Here is an 8,297-nt window from a genome sequence, read left to right as displayed (position 1 = left end):
CCGAGAGAACTCTTCCGAAAGAGTGAGACCTATGCAGGCAAGACGAATGAGGTCAAGTCCGGCGTCTTTTTTCGGAAATTCTCTCCAACACACGGAGTTCAGCAAAGAAGCAGCGGTTCCGTAATTTCGGCCACGCTCAGCTCTGCCACAACTACAGGTCCCCTCTGTTGTTGCTTAGTTAACGCTCTAAATAAACGCACTTAAATCACATTGCTTTTAAAGTTTACGAAAAAATACAGTAATTTAAAAACCAGTCATTAAAAAACTCTAAGTGGAAAATGAATACTATTAGGTGGTAACGTTGTAAAATAGCACAATGAAAACAAAACAACGTGATTAGATTCAGACCAGACGTTGGCAGCTAGCCTCAGCCAGAGATCTGCTCCGTGCTGCTTGCGAAGCAGGGGAGAGTCCCGGGCTGGGAAGGCAGGCGGGTGCTGAGCCGAGCCTTTCTCCCTGCTGGAACCCGGGGTCCATTCAAATAAGCTCGAAGGGACTACTTTTCTCTCTAGATGAATCAGTATTATTTAATGTCATCTGATGCCACGGGGCACCCAAAACCACGTGGGCTCCGTCAGCGAAACCCACGTCACACTCTGCGGGACGCTTGGGGTCCGCCAGCTGGTAGCTTAGCGACTTTAGACAAGTCACTTTCTTTTCTCAGTTTTGAGTGACTGCGGCTCTCTCCTGTCCTTCCGAGTCTCAGATTCGACAGCTCAACTCAGGGCGGGTGACGTCACTCGCAGCCAAGGGCCACACGCAGAGTCTGGGGATGCGACTTGTAAGAACAGTTCAGAATGCGCCCTTGTTCCCACACAGGGCTCACTCCTGAGCCGGGGGCGACCCTCACCGCTCTGGAAAGGCCACCTCCACCGGCAAAGGCCATTCGGGCTCAGCTGTGGGGAGGAGGGCTGGGGGCGGGGGGCAGGAGGACTGAGCTAATAACAGCCCGCGCGACTCCAGAAAACCAGACTCGGCGCACGACTGGGTGGCTCGCTTTGTTTAGGTTTTGTAACCAGGAGGATTATCTGCCACGATAAAATTCATCCCTCCCAGCCTTCAAATAAAGACGTCCCCGGGAGGGAGCCGAAGCCATCATTGTTGGAGAGAGAAAGACAGCGTGGCCCGGCGGTCCTATTGCATGACAAATAAAAGCCCTGGGAACAGGCCTATTTTTGTCTTGGCTACCCGCAGGCCACGGCGCCCCCAGATCCGCTCATTCTCGGACCACGTCTCCCCCCTCCACCAGGAAGCCGGGGCGTGTTTCCAGCCAACGAGCACAGGCCCGGACACCCTTGGGGCGAGAGCCTAATTTAGGGGCACTGCACACCTGGGCCCCGGCGGCCGCCCTCGTACCACGGGGGGCCCCTCACCATTCTTCTCTGCCTGCCACATTGTCTCTGGTCACCCCTGGGGACACGGTGAACTAACTAAAGGACGATACTCAGTCCTGCCTGAGGATGAGCAGTGGCTCTGCTTTGGGGACCACAGGGCCTCACCAGGAAAGGCCAGAGCCCCGGGCAACTGGCCACCGTCTGGGCCCGTAACCGCTGTGCAAGCCTCTGGCCACGGCCGGGCCGAGGGCTCAGCTCTGGGAGGCCGGCGACCTTGGGGCGCAGAGTTCTCCGCTCACCCCCTGTCTAAGCCTCAGTTTTCTCTCTGGACAGCAGGGGAAGTGACAGTAAGTATGTCACAGAGTGTAAAGGATAAACGAGCTAAAGCCCGTCCTGGCCGCGGCCCGCGGCCCGGCTCAGTGAATGCCGGCGACCGTGGCCGTGGGGGACGGGACGGGTCCCTGGCCCCCCTCGCCGCGCCCCGCGTCCTCGCCTGCCCTGGTGGCCGCGTGTGCTCCTGCACCTCGCTTCCGGAGCTCCGTGCGGTCGGCTCCGGCCACGGCAGCAGGGTGCCTCTGGCCAGTCGCTGGCGGGGCCTGGAAAGGTCACAGCCTCGCCCAGCCCCACAGAGCACACGGCAGGATCGGGACCCCCGGGGCCGGACGCCGGCTCCTTCTGCCACCCCGACTCCCACCCCGCCTGAGGCCCTGTCCTCCTCCGGAGCTGGCTCCTGCAGGGGGGCCCGGCCAAGCCCGCGGGGCAGGGGGGTGGGGGGTGGCGCCCAGGACACAGCCGCACCGTCTGGCAGCTGCTCCTGGCGCAGAAGCCACTAAACCCGCACATCTGCTGTCTGCACTGGCCGCTCGCCCCGGGGCCCCTTCCTGCCCTGGCACCAGCGGGCCCGGAAGGGCCACGCCCGCGTCAGCCCTCACACCTCGGCCTCACGCCACCTGCCCACTGTGGTCACTCACCCCTCGCCCCTCGTGCCCTGTCCCTGTCACCCCCAGGAGCCGGCCCTCCCCAGGCCTGGACACACCTGAACCGGGGAGCTGGGCCAGATACAAAAGTAATTGACAAACTCATCACCTCCATGGACAGTGGGGGAGGCAGAGCCAAACCCTGTTCCCCATCTTCAGAACAATGGGCCTTGACCCCAGGGGACCCTAAAAATGCCAATGGGTGGGCCTCACCCTGGACCAGAAAAAATTGAAGCCCTGAGGTCCAGGCCAGGCTTGGAGCAGTTTTTAAAATCACTCCAGGTTATTCTAACGCACGGCCGTGGCCGAGAAACGCAGGAGGACGCTCGGTTTGGGGGGGAGGCCGTGACCTCAGTGCGCCCTCGTCGGCCACGCCGGAGGCTGCAGAGGCCCCCCGGCCAGCAGCGGCATGGCGACCGCGGGCCCCGGCTCTGCGGTCGGACCCCCCGGGCTCCAGTCCAGCTGGCCACTGACCACACGTGCGGCCTGTGGGCGAGGGTCGGAGGCTTTCCGCTGCGGTCCAGGAGCCAGGGCGGCGCCAGCATCACAGGGCGTGAAGGAAGCGGCAGCCGGCCCGGAGGAAGGCGGCTGTCCCCTCCCCCATCCTCGGGGCGTCCCCTGCTCTGCGGCCACACCCTTCCCAGCACCCCGCCCCCTCGGAGTCCTGGGACACGAGGACACCCTCCGAGCCGCCCGCTTCTCGTCTCCGAGGGCCCGCGACGTGCTACCAGCGACCCGCGAGATCCGTGGAGGAGACAATTGTCACGCGCGGCCACCAGAGCGTCACCGAGGGACACAGGGAGACGGCGCCCGGCCCCGCCGCCCGGAGCGGAGCCCCCCGCGGTGCCGCTCCGCGCATTCAGGGGGCCCTAGTTGTTATTACTGTTATTTTTTCATGCTCTAGATTTTTTTTTTCAAGTAGGTGATTATGAGATTTGGATAAAAATCATCATTTTTCAAACTCCGGAGGCCGGCCGGCCTTCGTGGGAACGCAGTGAGTAGCCGTGCCTGTGACCCCCAAGCCCCTGCCGCACAGAGACTGCCCTGGGGCAGGGGGCGCATTCGTCGAGGGCCCTGCCCGGGAGCTGGCACGGAGCACGCCCTCGGGGGGAGGAAGTCGAGGCATGCCTGTCCCCGCCCCCCGCCCCGTCCTCTTCTGACGAAATCACCTCCAGCCTCCGCGAAGGCATCAGGGAGCCACCAGACACGCTCGGCTCAGAGTTTGCGTTTGAGCTTTAGGTCTTCACAGGTACCAAGCCGTGGGGACTTTCGGAGCCTCAGTTTTCTCATCCATAAAGTGGGTGACCTTCGGATGATGACATGTTCCCTGCTGGTCCGTCTGGGGGAGTCCAGTTTGTGAGCACCCACGTCGCTGCGGGAGCCCACACGGCTGGAAGGAGCTCGCTCTCTCCCCGAGTCCTGCCTCCCGGGGAGTGCTGGCCTGCTCCTCCCACCCCCTCAGGCGGCCCTGGGTCTTTGGGAGCCTAAGAGCTGAGCCAAGCGGAGAGATAGGCAGCCGAACCGGCAAAGGGCGGGATTTCACAGCCTCCCGCCGCCGGGCAGATGGTCCTGGGCCAGATGGCTCTGGAGGAGAGAGCGGGGGGTTCCAGCCAGGTGTTTGTCATGGCAGCAGGGGCTGTGGGGGGGACGGTTCACTGTCCACCTCCCCGCCCTCCCTCGGATTGGGGGTGCTGCCCAGCCCCGACAGCTGTGCACTCTGGGAAGGTTTCCAAGTACAGGGTCATGAAAGCGGGCCGTTAACCCCATGCCGGGACACCGTCTGGCCAAATAGGAAGTCGGCGAGCGTGTCCTGGTGCTTTGGGGTTCCCCTGCCCGTTTCCCCACCTCTGACCTCCGACCCTCTGCGAGGTAAGGGTCCGCCTGCCACCTGGGCAGCTCCTGCCTCCTCCCCGCCTCCGGCCCCCCGGAACCTTCCCCAGCCGAGCGCCCCTCCCTCCCGGGTCTTCGGTCCCAACCTGCTGAAGTGGTCAGTCAACGACAGTCCACCCGGGAGGGTTAGTCCCTCATGCGTCTCCCTCCCGGGACACTCCCGGCCGCGACTCTTCATCTTGGTAGAATTGTAGCGCCAGCCCAGGCCGGGGAGGGGAGCAGGTGTGGGGGGCTCTCTAGCCCATCTGGGACAGTGCCAGGGGAGGGGACGCAGCAGAGAGAGCGAGGAGCTCTGCCGCTGGCCGGCTCTGCGACACCCCTAACCCCTCTGGGCCTCGGCTCGGGGCATCCAGGAACGGGGGGCCGCGACTCAGACGGCACCCACGCGGAAACGAGGGAGCGGACTTCCTGAGCTCGTGGCCGTGCCCGTCACCCTTCCAACGGTGAGCGCCAGGCAATGGGGGCCTGTGGGCGTATCCCGGGGCTGCCCTGGCAAAGGACCCCAGGCCGGGCAGCTTAGACGACAGACGCGGGTCGTCTCACAGTTCTGGAGGCTGGACGTTCAGGGCTGAGGTGGCGGCGGGGGCGGTTCCCGCTGAGGCCGTGAGAGAGGCATCCTCGCGAGGCCTCTGTCCTTGACCTGTCTTCGTCGTCTTCCCTTCGTGAATGTGCGTCTCTGGGTCCAGATTTCCCCTTCACGTAAAGGACACCGGTCCTGCCACCTCAGGCCCCAGGCCACTCGGCACGACCTCATCTTAACTAACTATCTATAATGATCCTTTCTCCGAATCGGGTTCCATTCTGAGGTCCGGGGCATTAGGACTTCAGCATGCAAATGTTTTGGCTTTTTTTTTTTGGAGGGGGCGTGGATACAATTAAACCCATGCCCAGGCTAAACACAGTGCCGCTGTCACACAGGCCCGCGTTCCAACAAGCCTCTAATGTGTACGAGCCTCGGTCACCTCACCTGTCAAGTGTGGGCGATAACGCGCTCCACCTGGGAGCGTGTTTTCAGGAAGATCTAAGCTGACGTCCGTGGCGCACTCCGCGTGCGCCTGGGCCAAGGTGCGTCTTCAAGGGACATCGGTTGTTATGACGATCACTCCGCGTGATGTCCCGTGGGAAACGTCCACGCGGTCCAAACTCAGGATGCCATAGTCCAACGTAACTGGGCGACGAGAGGCCAGACAAACCCTGGGCCACGTGGGCATCCGGCCAAGTCTCCACTTGCCCAGGTCTCGAGGAGACACTGCGCCGAAGACAGTAAACTCTCCCATCGCAATTAAAATCCTTTGGTACAGAAGCAGAGATCACTGCAAACAAGGCCTACGGAGAACCGATCGTTCGGATAATAGCAGCGCCTGGTAGTTTATGTCTGTAACAAAGCGAGATTTTTTCCTGAGCTGACTCTTCCTCGAATCTCGGTTTCTTTTGTCTCCGGAGGGAGAAGTCAGTTCAGGACTAAACTTATAGCAACTTGGACCCATTCTCCTTTTCCTCATATTAGAGTCATTTCAAAATATTGCGAGGGACCAAAAGGGAAGAGATTCCTGATTAACTGTGTCTCAGGCCCCCCAAAACCTAAAGGTCTCTGCCTGCATCGGAAAATACAATGGCCACGTTCCTGATAAAACGTTGCCTGCTAAGAATAGAGAGAAAGAGAAAGATTTTCTTCTTCAAAGGTATGGAAAACAGGCTTTTAATCAGAGAAGTAGATCTTTCTTTTTATTATTGAGGATAATATAATATAACATTCTCCTCAAAACTGCACATAATGAAGGTAAAGGAATCATGGGAGAATTCCTTTTTGTTACTGCAAAATTCTGATGAGAATGAGAGAGTTTTTACGTGTTTTAGTTAGTTAGTCTGGATTAGTATCTACTTTTTCTCAGGACATTCTCTTTTTATTCAAAGGAGTAGCCCTTCGTGACTGTGGTAGGCTGAGTAATGGCTCCCCAAATATGTTCCAGTCATAACCTGTGGACACTGTGACTATTAATTACCTTATCAGCTGTGGTGGCTAACTTTATGTGTCCGCTCACCCTAGCTTCGGGGCCCAGTCGTTGGTCAAACACTAGATGTTTCAGTGATGGTAATTTTTGATATGGTTAACACTTAACTCGGAAGACTTTGAGCCAAGTAGATGACCCTCTATAATGTGGGTGGGCCTCGTCCAATCAGGTGCAGGCCTTAAGAGAAAGACTGAAGTCCCTTGAAAAGGAAAGAATTCTTTCTTCAGGCTATAGAGTCAAGAGGGTGGCATCAAGCTTTTTCCTCGGTCTCTAGTCTGATAGCCCACCCTGCAGATTTTAGGCTTATGAGCCCCCCCCATCACAAGCCAATTTTTTGAAACAAATCTATCTATCTATCTATCTATCTATCTATCTATCTATCTATCTATCTCTCCATCTATCAATCAATCATCTATCATCATCATCTGTTTACCTACCTACCTATCGACCTATCTATCAACACATCCTACTAATTCTGTTTCCCTGGAGAACTCTGACTTATACAAATGTCAAAGGAGAATTTGCAGATGTGTTTGAGAATCCTGCGCTGGGGAGATTATCCCGGACTCTCTGAGTAGGCCCGATACAATCACAGTGGCCCTTATGAAAGGGATGAAGGCAAAGTCAGAACCGGCAGAGAAGGCAATGTGACCAGGGGGCAGAGATCAGAGTAATGTGCTTTGAATATGGAAAAAGGGGCCACACCCCAAGGAACACAGGTGCCCGTTAGGAGCTACAAATGGCAAAGAGACAGATTCTCCCCTCGGCCAGAAGGAGCCAGCCCTGCTGACACCTTGACTTTATAACTTTTGACCCCTATAACTATAAAAAAAATAAATTTCCATTGTTTTAAGCCACTAAGTTTGTGATAATTATTACAGTAGTCATAGGACACAGTAACCGAAGAGAACTTGCTGGGCGTGTGAAATTGGAAATGCTTCTAGAGCTTGAGACTTTCAAATATTAACCACTATTATCATTAAGGCTTAATAGTCTTCCTGCATAAATAGCTCTCGCAAATAAATTAAAAGGCAGACATGGCACCGCAAAGGACAGTGACAAGAAATTTACAGAAAAAGCGCTGGCAATACGAAAGGCACACCAGGAGAGCTTTGGCCTTGCTGATCGTCGGAGGCCCGAGAAACAAAACGACGAGATGTTACTCGCTGCCTCTCTACCTACCCTTTGTCGTAGTGACCACGTCCGCTGGGACAAGGCCGGGGGGTGGCGGGAGTGGAGCCGACATGATCCCTTGGAAATGGTTTTCATGACGCATGTCGTGAGCCTCGACAGCTGATGTCCTTTGACCCACGCGTCCGCTTCGGCGGTCCGGGCGAAGGGAACACTCAGAGAGGTGGACAGAGAGCAGAGTCCGGGTTGCATCGCTGGGCCTCAAAGGGTGCAAAGCATTAGTAACGTCCATCGATACAGCAACGCTTAAGGAGATCATAGGAAATACTACGCAGCCGTGAAACGTAGCGTTTTAGAAGTCTCTGTACTAGAGTGAAGTCGGCAAAAACTACGGAGTGAAGGAGTCCAAAGCCCAGCATGCCGTGAAAGCAATGAAGAAAATGTAAAAAAAAAAAAAAAAAATAGTCAGAATCAACTTCTGACAACTGAATTAGAAAAACAAAGACTAACGGTGATGGGAGAGACTCTGCCAAAAAATTATTAGGGTTAACAAGTGGTTCGGCAATGTCGAAGAATACAAGGCCAATACACAAAAATCAGTTGTCTTTTTTGCGGCCACGTCACCCTGAACATACCTGATCCTGTCTGATCTCGGAAGCTAAGCAGGGTCGGGCCTGGTTAGTACTTGGATGGGAGACCACCTAGGAAGACCAGGTGCTGTAGGTGTAAAACAAAAGAAAAAAAAAATTTAGCTGTGTTTTAATACCAGCCGTGAACAATCCTAAAGAGAAATTAGGAGAACAGTTCTATGTACGATGTCGTAAAAATAAAATGCTTAGAAAAAACGGAAGCAAGGAAGTGCAAGTCTCATACCCTGAAAACTGCAGAATATCGTTGAAAGAAATTAAAGAAGACCTAACTCAAAGAAAAGGCATCCATGGCTAGGGCGATGT

At 56.2% G+C, this 8,297-nt stretch overlaps 1 pseudogene; it reads left to right on the top strand.

The window, feature by feature from the left end:
* Positions 1-7,951: 7,951 nt before the first annotated feature.
* Positions 7,952-8,070, top strand: LOC118611513 (annotated as a pseudogene).
* The last annotated feature ends 227 nt before the right edge of the window (positions 8,071-8,297 follow it).

This window comes from Rousettus aegyptiacus, unplaced genomic scaffold (genome assembly GCF_014176215.1).
Source record: "Rousettus aegyptiacus isolate mRouAeg1 unplaced genomic scaffold, mRouAeg1.p scaffold_m13_p_14, whole genome shotgun sequence".
Taxonomy (NCBI): domain Eukaryota; kingdom Metazoa; phylum Chordata; class Mammalia; order Chiroptera; family Pteropodidae; genus Rousettus; species Rousettus aegyptiacus.
The sequence above is the reverse complement of the archived record's forward strand: the minus strand, read 5'-3'. Positions and strand labels throughout refer to the sequence as shown.